Source organism: Stegostoma tigrinum, chromosome 7 (assembly GCF_030684315.1).
Source record: "Stegostoma tigrinum isolate sSteTig4 chromosome 7, sSteTig4.hap1, whole genome shotgun sequence".
Lineage (NCBI taxonomy): Eukaryota > Metazoa > Chordata > Chondrichthyes > Orectolobiformes > Stegostomatidae > Stegostoma > Stegostoma tigrinum.
In genome coordinates, this window is record NC_081360.1 from 34,546,910 (window position 1) to 34,559,844 (window position 12,935).

Sequence of the window (12,935 nt, forward strand, 5' to 3'; positions counted from 1 at the left end):
AGGTACCTTTTTTACTGGAACATCGCATGATGTGATGTCAGGTAACTGTCTTAAAGATATTAGCCTGCCTATTCTGGGATATGTGCCACAATACAACATGCTATGTCCTATCTTAAAGAAAGTTCCCTCAACTCACCCCTTCCAGACTTCAATTCCTACTGCAGAATCTATTTAGTTTCATCCAAAAATAAAAGCTTTCTATGCTGATGGTATTTCTCTAAATATTGGAAACCTACAAATAATACATTGAACTAAACCACAAACTATAAGGATTATCCTTTTAACTTCATGCAGACTTTCAAGTCCCACCTCAGCTCTTGATTAATCAACCTGACTTCACTACATTAGAAAATCTGACCTCATACTTACAAGTGGGTTCAGCAAACTCAAGGTTATGCAAGTGAACCTTCGATAGTGACCTTCATTGGTTGAGCTTATCTCTGATAAGAAAATGTGAACTTATTTCTTTGGCAACTGAAAATCATAATATGCACGTCCTCCTAGTTTTTACAACATCTGTTTCATTTTTATTCATTTACTCTGTTTTCAAAGATACAAAGCAATTATTGCATGGAATCATAGAATATTTATAGCACAGAAGGAATTTGTTCAGCCAAGAGTCAGGGCTGACTCTCTGCAGGAACAATTTAGCTAGCTCCAGTCCTCTGCCCTTTACATATAATCCTGCAATTTTTCTTTCTCTTCAGTTGATTATCCAATTTGTGTTGAGAAGCCACAATTGACTTGACCTCTGCCGCACTCTCAGGCAGTGCACTCCATTTCTGAAATTATCTCCATAGCTTCTTTATTAGCCATCCTATAAATACTTTATCAGGTGTTTATAGTCTTTCCAAGTGTACACACTGCTTATTATTCTGTTTGCCATCAAAAAATAGAGGGAATACAAAGCCAAGGAGTCAGCAACTAAAACTAGTAGCAGGTTAACGTTTTGCTTGTTCCTCAGCACTGACACAATTGCCCCGCTATCGCCTGTTCTCGTCTTCTCCTATCTTTACTCAACCCCATGAAGGTGCTGTTCAGGATTCGTTCCCCACCCGACAACACACATTCCTCACCTTCTGCCTTCCAGGACAACTTCCTACCACACTCAGATTGGTCTGAAGTGTCAGAAACTTTTGAGTAACAATGTCGGAATAAATATTTGGGAAGCAGTAATTTAAGTAAAATGCTGGGTTTTTTTTGTCATTTTTCTTACCAAGGTCAATAGTTTGTATTTCCAATTGTACTGCATTTGCATTTTCTTCCAAAAGATTGATTTTTCTATATTCCTTTGCAAGCTCTTTAAAATCCTCTTCATAATTTAATCTTCTGTCTATCTATCTTTGTATCATCAACAGATTTATTAACCATAAATGTGGTCCCTTCATGTAAGCAATTTAAAAGGATTGTAAATTGTTCAGGCAAAGCCCTGAGTTCTGTGGTACACTGCTATTAAAACCATAAGAAATGGAAACAGGAGTATGTTGTTCGGCCTCTTGAGCCTTAACCCTGCTTCAACATTCAATACTATATACTGATTATACATTCAGTACTATATACTGATCTGACATTCCTCACTTCCACTTTCCTGCCCTTTCACTGTAAACCATTGGTTCCTCTACTAATCAAGAATCTATCTACCTAATGTCACATTTACACAAGGATTCTGCCCACAGTTCTATATGGCAAGGAGTTCCTTCTGAGAGATGAAATTCCTTCTCACCTCAGTCTCAAATTAGTGCACCTTAATTCTGAGTCTATTACTTTTCTTGCCACACCGAAAATGATCCATTTATGCAGACTTCATATTTTCTGTTAGCTAACTAATCTTCTATTCAGGCTAATATGTTACCTTCTACACCTTGAGTTCTTGTTGTAACAATAACCTTTGTGACACTTATAGAACATTACAGCAGAGTACAGGCCCTTCGGCCCTCGATGTTATGCCGACCTGTCATACCGATCTCAAGCCCATCTAACTTACACGATTCCATGTACGTCCATATGCTTGTCCAATGACGACTTAAATGTACCTAAAGTTGGCAAATCTACTACCATTGCAGGCAAAGCGTTCCATTCCCTTACTTCTCTCTGAGTAAAGAAACTACCTCTGACATCTGTCCTATATCTTTCGCCCCTCACTTTAAAGCTATGCGCCCTCATGCTTGCCGTCACCATCCTAGGAAAAAGGCTCTCCCTATCCACCCTATCTAACCCTCTGATTATTTTATATGTTTCAATTAAGTCACCTCTCAACCTTCTTCTCTCCAATGAAAACATCCCCACATCCTTCTTATAATGCGGTGACCAGAACTGTACACAATACTCCAAGTGCGACTGCACCAGAGTTTTGTACAGCTTCACAATAACCTCTTGGTTCCGGAACTCGATCCCTCTATTAATAAAAGCTAAAACACTGTATGCCTTCTTAACAGCCCTGTCAACCTGGGTGGCAACTTTCAAGGATCTGTGTACATGGACACCGAGATCTCTCTGCTCATCTACACTACCAAGAATCTTACCATTAGCCCTATACTTTGCCTTCTGGTTACTCCTAACAAAGTGCATCACCTCACACTTGTCTGCATTAAACTCTATTTGCCACCTCTCAGCCCAGCTCTGCAGCTTATCTATGTCTCCCTGCAACCTACAGCATCCTTCGTCACGATCCACAACTCCAACGACCTTAGTGTCGTCTGAGAATTTACTAACCCATCCTTCTACGCCCTCATCCAGGTCATTTATAAAAATGACAAACAGCATGGACCCAACACCGACCCTTGTGGCACACCACTAGTAACTGGTCTCCAGGATGAGTAACTGGTCTCTAGGATGAAGTAACTGGTCTCCAGGATGAAAATGCATTCTTGAAATCTAAAAATACACCACATCTACAGGTTCCCTTTATCTATATTGTATGATAATGTCTATGCTCTCAGTTCAGGTGTTGACTCCTCGTCAGAGATCTCAAGCAGTTGTTGTACCATTGTTCTTATGTGCAACATGAGTTATAAGAGAGATGAGAATGAAGTCAGGGTGCTGCATCTTCTACCGATTCTGACTGCCATCAGTCATCTGGTGTTGCTGAAGTTCATCACTGGCCACATATGCAGCATAGATTGTGTGTGTCATAATGTTTTTCAATGAAAGAACACCCTCTCCATGGCCTGCACATGCACCTCACCCTTAGTGACAGGCTATCCCAGTGAAACCATTCCTAACCTCGATGTTTCCTTTTTCAACACGGTCCATAAAACAAGTAACAGGAGTCCTCTTCTAATGAAGCATTGCTGGACTCGAGCCATTAACTCTGCTTTCTCTCCACAGATGCTGCCAGATTTTCTGAGTTTCAGAGTAATTTCTGTTTTTTTTGTTTCAGAAATCCTCTAGTCTTTGTTGCATGACTTTTTTGTTTCTTATTTGTTCCTTTCTGGGATGTGGGCATCACTGTCTGGGCCAGCATTTTTTCCTGAAGCTTAATTATCCTTGAGAAATTGGCAATGGGCCACATTTTTGAAGCATTGAAGTTCACATGGTATCGGTACACCTACATTGGAAGGAGTTCCAGCATTTTGACCCAAAGACAGTGAAAGAGCAATAACATATATCCAAATCAGGGTCATGATAGGCTCCCTTCAAAGCCTGTTTCCATGCGTCTGCTGCCATAAGTCTTCTGGATGGTGAATATCATGGATGTGGAAGGTAATATTAAAGGCACATAAGTAAGCTGCTGCAATGTGTTTCTTTTTTTAGGTGGCACATACGACTGCCACTATGTTTCAATGGTGGAGGGAGTGAAGTTTGAAGGTGCAGTATGGAGTACCAGCCAAGCAGGCTGCTTTGTCCTTGTTTTTATCAATCTTCTTGGATATTGTTCGAGCTGTACTTATCCAGGAAATTGTGGAGTATTCCTCCCACTCTTGACATGAGCCTTGAAGATGGCTTTGGGCAGTCAGAAGTTAAGTTACTTGCCACAGAATTCCCAATCTCTGCCCTCCTGTTGTAGCCATGGTATTTATATGGATAGTCAAGTTAAGTTTCTAGTCAATGACATCTCCTAAGATGTTAGTACTGGGCCATTCAGTGATGGTAATGACATTGAATATCAGTGGGTGTTGGCTGGATCCTTTCTAGATGGAGATGGTCATTGTTTTGTCATTTGTGTGATATGGATATTCCTTGTCACTAATTAGCCTCAGCCTGGATGTTGTCCAGGTCTTATTACATATGGAGGAGGGCTGCTTCAGTGTCTGAGGACTTATGAATGGTACTAAACATTCTGTAATCATTGGTAAACATCATCTATGGACCTCATGAAGCAGGAGATGTCACTGGTGAAACAGTTAGAGATGGTTGGACCTCAGACGAAACCCTGAAGAAATCCCATAGCAATGTTGTGGGAATGAACTCAGTCCAACAATCTGCTCCCACGATGAGGCATTCCACTCCCGCACATCCCAGATGTCCAAGTTCTTCAAGGACCGCAACTTTCCCCCCACAGTGGTCGAGAACGCCCTTGACCACGTCTCCCGCATTTCCCGCAACATATCCCTCACACCCCGCCCCGGCCACAACCGCCCAAAGAGGATCCCCCTCGTTCTTACACACCACCCCACCAACCTCCAGATACAACGCATCATTCTCCGACACTTCCGCCATCTACAATCCGACTCCACCACCCAAGACATTTTTCCATCCCCACCCTTGTCTGCCTTCTGGAGAGACCACTCTCTCCGTGACTCCCTTGTTCGCTCCACACTGCCCTCCAACCCCACCACACCCGGCACCTTCCCCTGCAACCGCAGGAAGTGCTACACTTGCCCCCACACCTCCTCCCTCACCCCCATCCCAGGCCCCAAGATGACTTTCCACATTAAGCAGAGGTTCACCTGCACATCTGCCAATGTGGTATACTGTATCCATTGTACCCGGTGTGCCTTCCTCTACATTGGGGAAACCAAGCAGAGGCTTGGGGACCGCTTTGCAGAACACCTCCGCTCGGTTCGCAATAAACAACTGCACCTCCCAGTCACAAACCATTTCCACTCCCCCTCCCATTCTTTAGATGACATGTCCATCATAGGCCTCCTGCAGTGCAACAATGATGCCACCTGAAGGTTGCAGGAACAGCAGCTCATATTCTGCCTGGAAACCCTGCAGCCCAATGGTATCAATGTGGACTTCACCAGTTTCAAAATCTCCCCTTCTCCCAACGCATCCCAAAACCAGCCCAGTTTGTTCCCTTCCCGCACTGCATCACACGACCAGCCCAGCTCTTCCCCTCTCCCCACTGCATCCCAAAACCAGCCCAGCCTGTCTCTGCCTCCCTAACCTGTTCTTCCTCTCACCCATCCCTTCCTCCCACCCCAAGCCGCACCTCCATTTCCTACCTACTAACCTCATCCCACCTCCTTGACCTGTCCGGCTTCCCTGGACCGACATATCCCATCCCTACCTCCCCACCTATACTCTCCTCTCCACCTATCTTCTTTACTCTCCATCTTCGGCCCGCCTCCCCCTCTCTCCCTATTTATTCCAGAACCCTCTCCCCATCCCCCTCTCTGATGAAGGGTCTAGGCCCGAAACGTCAGCTTTTGTACTCCTGAGATGCTGCTTGGCCTGCTGTGTTCATCCAGCTTCACACTTTATTATCATAACCAACCTTCTTTGTTTCATCTATGAACAGTGTCACTCTTTCCATTGGTGAAGCACTTCCAAAGGGGCAACACTCAACCTGTTATGTTCCTAACTGCATTCAACCCTTATTTCTGAGGCTCTTTTTATCATGTCTTTATGTCAGATATGGCTGTCTCTTTAAATATGTCACCTGTATTCTGTTGTTGGAATTTCCATTTCCTTGCTCCCTAGCCTCCTCCAGTCCTGAGCACCACTCCTCATCCCACCCCAGTGTCAGCTGATTACCACACCAGCTGACCTTCAGACAGGCACATGCAGTACACGTCACTTCACAAACTTTACTTCCCTCCCACTCAAGGGACCATGCAACCCACAGCACGCTGTTTCACAAAATTCAGCCCATTTTTATTGAAGTGAGGTCTTAGTTTTCCTTAAGGAATTCACCGTGAGCCTCAACATACCTCTTACATTGAGAAACCACTTTTAGTCAATATTTCATGCTTGAAATGATATGCACCAAGGTCCCGATTTGATATTATCTTTTACTCAATTTGAAAACAGCCTTTTAATTTAGTTCCATAATTGTTGATGCTGGATGCCCAAGTCATGTTCACATTTTTTTTGGCCTTTAAAGCTGACTTTTAGCTGACATAAATAGCCTCACATCACCAGGGACCCGGGTTCGATTCCAGCCTCAGGCAACTGTCTGTGCCGAGTTTGCACATTGTTCCTGTGTCGGCGTGGGTTTGCTCCGGTTTCCTTCCACAGTCCAAAGATGTGCTGGCTAGATGGATCAGCCATGCTAAATTGCCCGTAGTGTGTGTGGGCTATAGGGCTATAAGGGGATGGGTCTGGATGGGATGCTTTAAGGGGCGGTGTGGACTTGTTGGGCCAAAGGGCCTGTTTCCACACTGTGGGGAATCTAATCTTATCTATTCTAACTACTTTTTACTCACAAAATGGCCACTGAGGTCAAAGAGACAGCATGTGAATGTAAGTAAAAGTTTTATGTATTCAAAGGAGGAAATGGAGAGATTTTCACCCAGGAAAGGATTGATTTCAGGCAGCTAGATCGGGGGTTTAATGTGTGAAAGATTTATTTCTTGACACAAATATGCCTCTAGCCACCACTTCCCCCTCATGTTTCTAGAGCTTTCGAAAACTTGGCAGCAAGTTAGGTAGAGATTTAAACAATTCCAGCAGGTTACTTTCTGTATAAAGGTACCTACCTGAGGGCCCTCCTCTACTCGGCACCCCACTCAAAAACAACCTTCAACTAACATCTCCACCCCAATGCCTCCAATCCCAACATGAAGACCCTGATAAACCCCACTATCAAGTTTGCAAAAAAGTCAATTAAATGTTAACACCTCTGCTGGGCATTGTGATATTTGTATAAATTCTGATGATGGGCAAAATCAATAAGATTTCACTGATGATAACACTTGTGTACATTTTTGCAATGAGTGAGACTGAATTTATTTTAAGCCCCATTCCTCGGAGGTAAGTCCACAATAACGTAACTTCCATCTTCCAAGAACTGCTAGCTAATCAGAGATTGGCAATAATCCATTGCCCATCATGGCTTCTGCTGTTAATGCACCCACAAAGGCTCGGAACAATAGAGCTAAATTAGGCATGCCTAACGGGTTCATGGAGAGGGATTCACCAGGAAGAAGATAGGTATCAAATACAGAGGCAGGTAGGTGTCTTTCAGAAGGCGCCCTGTTCCTGATAATAAATAGGGAGCAAGGGAATGGAAATTCCAACAACAGAATACAGGTGACATATTTAAAGAGACAGCCATATCTGACATAAAGACATGATAAAAAGAGCCTCAGAAATAAGGGTTGAATGCAGTTAGGAACATAACAGGTTGAGTGTTGCCCCTTTGGAAGTGCTTCACCAATGGAAAGAGTGACACTGTTCACAGATGAAACAAAGAAGGTTGGTTATGATAATAAAGTGTGAAGCTGGATGAACACAGCAGGCCAAGCAGCATCTCAGGAGTACAAAAGCTGACGTTTCGGGCCTAGACCATTCATCAGAGAGGGGGATGGGGAGAGGGTTCTGGAATAAATAGGGAGAGAGGGGGAGGCGGGCCGAAGATGGAGAGTAAAGAAGATAGGTGGAGAGGAGAGTATAGGTGGGGAGGTAGGGATGGGATATGTCGGTCCAGGGATGCCGGACAGGTCAAGGAGGTGGGATGATGTTAGTAGGTAGATGGGGGTGCGGCTTGGGGTGGGAGGAAGGGATGGGTGAGAGGAAGAACAGGTCAGGGAGGCAGAGACAGGTTGAACCGGTATTGGGATCCAGTGGGTGGGGGGGAAGAGCTGGGCTGGTTGTGTGGTGCAGTGGGGGGAGGGGACAAACTGGGCTGGTTTAGGGATGCAGTAGGGGAAGGGGAGATTTTGAAACTGGTGAAGTCCACATTGATACCATTAGGCTGCAGGGTTCCCAGGCAGAATACGAGTTGCTGTTCCTGCAACCTTCGGGTGGCATCATTGTGGCAGTGCAGGAGGCCCATGATGGACACGTCATCTAGAGAATGGGAGGGGGAGTGGAAATGGTTTGCGACTGGGAGGTGCAGTTGTTTGTTGCGAACTGAGCGGAGGTGTTCTGCAAAGCAGTCTCCAAGCTTCCGCTTGGTTTCCCCAATATAGAGGAAGCCACAGCGGGTACAGTGGATGCAGTATACCACATTGGCAGATGTGCAGGTGAACCTCTTAATGTGGAATGTCATCTTGGGGCCTGGGATAGGGGTGAGGGAGGAGGTGTGGGGGCAAGTGTAGCATTTCCTGTGGTTGCAGGGGAAGGTGCCTGGTGTGGTGGGGTTGGAGGGCAGTGTGGAGCGAACAAGGGAGTCACGGAGAGAGTGGTCTCTCCGGAAAGCAGACAGGGGTGGGGATGGAAAAATGTCTTGGGTGGTGGGGTCGGATTGTAAATGGCGAAAGTGTCGGAGGATGATGCGTTGTATCCGGAGGTTGGTAAGGTGGTGTGTGAGAACGAGGGGGATCCTCTTTGGGCGGTTGTGGCGGGGGCGGGGTGTGAGGAATGTGTTGCGGGAAATACGGGAGACGCGGTCAAGGGTGTACTCGATCACTGTGGGGGGAAAGTTGCGGTCCTTGAAGAACTTGGACATCTGGGATGTGCGGGAGTGGAATGTCTTATCGTGGGAGCAGATGCGGCGGAGGCGGAGGAATTGGGAATATTCCCAATTCCTCCGCCTCCGCCGCATCTGCTCCCACGATAAGACATTCCACTCCCGCACATCCCAGATGTCCAAGTGCTTCAAGGACAGCAACTATCCCCCCACAGTGATCGGGTACGCCCTTGACCGCGTCTCCCGTATTTCCCGCAACACATTCCTCACACCCCGCCCCCGCCACAACCGCCCAAAGAGGATCCCCCTCGTTCTCACACACCACCCTACCAACCTCCGGATACAACGCATCATCCTCCGACACTTTCGCCATTTACAATCCGACCCCACCACCCAAGACATTTTTCCATCCCCTCCCCTGTCTGCTTTCCGGAGAGACCACTCTCTCCGTGACTCCCTTGTTCGCTCCACACTGCCCTCCAACCCCACCACACCAGGCACCTTCCCCTGCAACCACAGGAAATGCTACACTTGCCCCCACACCTCCTCCCTCACCCCTATCCCAGGCCCCAAGATGACATTCCACATTAAGCAGAGGTTCACCTGCACATCTGCCAATGTGGTATACTGCATCCACTGTACCCGCTGTGGCTTCCTCTATATTGGGGAAACCAAGTGGAAGCTTGGAGACCACTTTGCAGAACACCTCCGCTCAGTTCGCAACAAACAACTGCACCTCCCAGTCGCAAACCATTTCCACTCCCCCTCCCATTCTCTAGATGACGTGTCCATCAAGGGCCTCCTGCACTGCCACAATGATGCCACCCGAAGGTTGCAGGAACAGCAACTCATATTCCGCCTGGGAACCCTGCAGCCATATGGTATCAATGTGGACTTCACCAGTTTCAAAATCTCCCCTTCCCCTACTGCATCCCTAAACCAGCCCAGTTTGTCCCCTCCCCCCACTGCACCACACAACCAGCCCAGCTCTTCCCCCCCCCCACCCACTGCATCCCAATACCAGTTCAACCCGTCTCTGCCTCCCTAACCGGTTCTTCCTCTCACCCATCCCTTCCTCCCACCCCAAGCCGCACCCCCATCTACCTACTAACCTCATCCCACCTCCTTGACCTGTCCGTCTTCCTGGACTGACCTATCCCCTCCCTACCTCCCCACCTATACTCTCTCCCCCTATCTTCTTTACTCTCCAAATTTGGTCCGCCTCCCCCTCTCGCCCTATTTATTCCAGTTCCCTCTCCCCATCCCCCTCTCTGATGAAGGGTCCAGGCCCAAAACGTCAGCCTTTGTGCTCCTGAGATGTTGCTTGGCCTGCTGTGTTCATCCAGCCTCACATTTTATTATCTTGGAATTCTCCAGCATCTGCAGTTCCCATTAGCCCTGTTCCTGATGCCAGGTCCCTGAATGTGGCACTAACGGCCTTCGAAAGAGGGTCCTCTTGGAAGCCAATTGTCAGCCCAATTAGATTTGGTGAATAGTTTTCAGACGTTTCTGGAGTCCTCCGAGAGTTCTGCCCTCCATTAAATCCCAGTCGGCTTTGGGATCATGATCTTTATGTGACTCATTAAGGGGTTTACTGGCCAGTGCCTGGGTTACCCTCATCTCTCTACTTGTGACACTGATTCAATGAGGGTTAATTTTCCTATTGCGGGAAGTGAGATGTGCAGCCCTTCCGATGATTATGCCAAACCCCTCATCCAACCAGCTCACTCCAGCATGTTCCCTGAAAGGCAGCTTAGGTCCAAGGCTGGGAATTCTGCATGAGTGACTCAGCTACCAATTCCCCAAAGTCAGTTTGCCATTTGCAGGCACAAGTCAGGAGTGTGATGGAATACATTCCACTTTCCTGGATGCCAATAACAGTCAAGGAGTTTGACACCATCTGTTTTAGCATGAATTCTTCAGTTCTTCATACAAACTCAGACATGATCTCCAGGTTTCTTCTCAACAATGTTTATTTACAAAATATATATGATTATGCTTGAGAGCTGTGTGTTCTGAGCTTACATTTTCCAGTCTCCTACCAGATCTTAAAGCATGACTGCTGATGTCAAAGCTACATTACATCATACTTCAGAGGCTCATCTACATATTCAAATTTGTATCTTTACACCTCCTCCTGTGTACTTTTCCAGATTCCAACATCATTATCTATGAGTCTTCTCTTAACATGCTTGACTGAAGTGTTTAATTTTAAATATTCCGATTTAACTGAATGTATTTCCAACCTCACCACCACCCCCAAAGTCTGTTGTTCTCCTGATTCAACTGTTGTGGGGATCCCACATTTCTGCCTCATCTGATTGTTCAAAATAGTACAAGGCGGCAATGACCCAAAGAATGTCCTGGAGTCATATTTTTAACAGCTGAAACAAAAAGAGGAGGATCACTCAACATCATCCCAAATGTCATTGCACTGAAAAGATTTATTTCCAGCAGGCTGCCTCAACAAGATCAAGGCAAGTGGGAGCCCATTGAAAGGTAACTACTTCCACTCTCCTGGATTCCAATTAGTCCTGGGGCTTCCATGATATGTTCTGCTGAAGGGATAATGTGACAATGAAAGACCACTGAACTGTGAAGTTACACACTCACAATAGAATGAAGGCGTACAGTGTGAAATTGTTATAAATTATCAGGCAGCACAGGCTGGTTTCTCCCAAATTAAGAGAAAATGCTTGTGTCAAACTCTTGGCTTTTATACTGACTGACCAAAGATCCTGATCCAGATCATCATCCTCTGCTGTCAGGTCAACAATATTTACCCAAGCAAGAAAATTTGGTATCTCCATGCCTTTCTTCTCTTCACCCTTCTTTGGTCTGATGGTGATCCATTTGATTTATTTATTTAATTGATGATCATACATTGCAAAATGTCCAGAAGTGATTAACTTAGCCACAATGGAGAATGAGACACCGTGTTAGACAAAATTGATATCTGTCTTGCCACCTTGCACCAGAGACCAAACATTTCAAAATGGTGGTTCCAGAAATTTCAAGATAATAAAATGTGAGGCTGGATAAACACAGCAGGCCAAGCAGCATCTCAGGAGCACAAAAGCTGACGTTTCGGGCCTAGACCCTTCATCAGAGTGGGGGATGGGCTGAGGGTTCTGGAATAAATAGGGAGAGGGGGCAGGCGGACCAAAGATGGAGAGAAAAGAAGATAGGTGGAGAGGAGAGTATAGGTGGGGAGGTAGGGATGGGATAGGTCAGTCCAGGGAAGACCGACAGGTCAAGGAGGTGGGATGAGGTTAGTAGGTAGGAGATGGAGGTGCTGCTTGGGGTGGGAGGAAGGGGTGGGTGAGAGGAAGAACAGGTTAGGGAGGCAGAGACAGGCTGGGCTGGTTTTGGGATGCAGTGGGTGGAGGGGAAGAGCTGGGCTGGTTGTGTGGTGTAGTGGGGGGAGGGGACGAACTGGGCTGGTTTTGGGATGCGATGGGGGAAGGGGAGATTTTGAAGCTGGTGAAGTCCACATTGATACCATTGGGCTGCAGGGTTCCCAAGCGGAATATGAGTTGCTGTTCCTGCAACCTTCGGGTGGCATCATTGTGGCACTGCAGGAGGCCCATGATGGACATGTCATCTAAAGAATGGGAGGGGGAGTGGAAATGGTTTGCGACTGGGAGGTGCAGTTGTTTATTGCGAACCGAGCGTGGGTGTTCTGCAAAGCGGTCCCCAAGCCTCCGCTTGGTTTCCCCAATGTAGAGGAAGCCACACCGGGTACAATGAATGCAGTATACCACACTGGCAGATGTGCAGGTGAACCTCTGTTTAATATGGAAAGTCATCTTGGGGCCTGGGATAGGGGTGAGGGAGGAGGTGTGGGGGCAAGTGTAGCATTTCCTGCGGTTGCAGGGGAAGGTGCCAGGTGAGGTGGGGTTGGAGGGTAGTGTGGAGCGAACAAGGGAGTCACGGGCTTGGTGCGTCTTCTGTCAGCCAGGGCGGAGGTCTCAGCACCTAGTAAACTGATGGGTTCAGATGGGCCTCATCATTGTACGGAAACAGTTCTACTGCCTGCTGTAATGTTCAATCTTCGTTATACTGCAACAAAAATCAGGTTCTGACTATTATTAACTCAAATAAGTTCATCTTTCAACATGCTGTAACTGCACTAACTGACAAATCTATATAAATCATTAATAAAGAAACGTCTGATTCCCCTGGCTACTGGAAT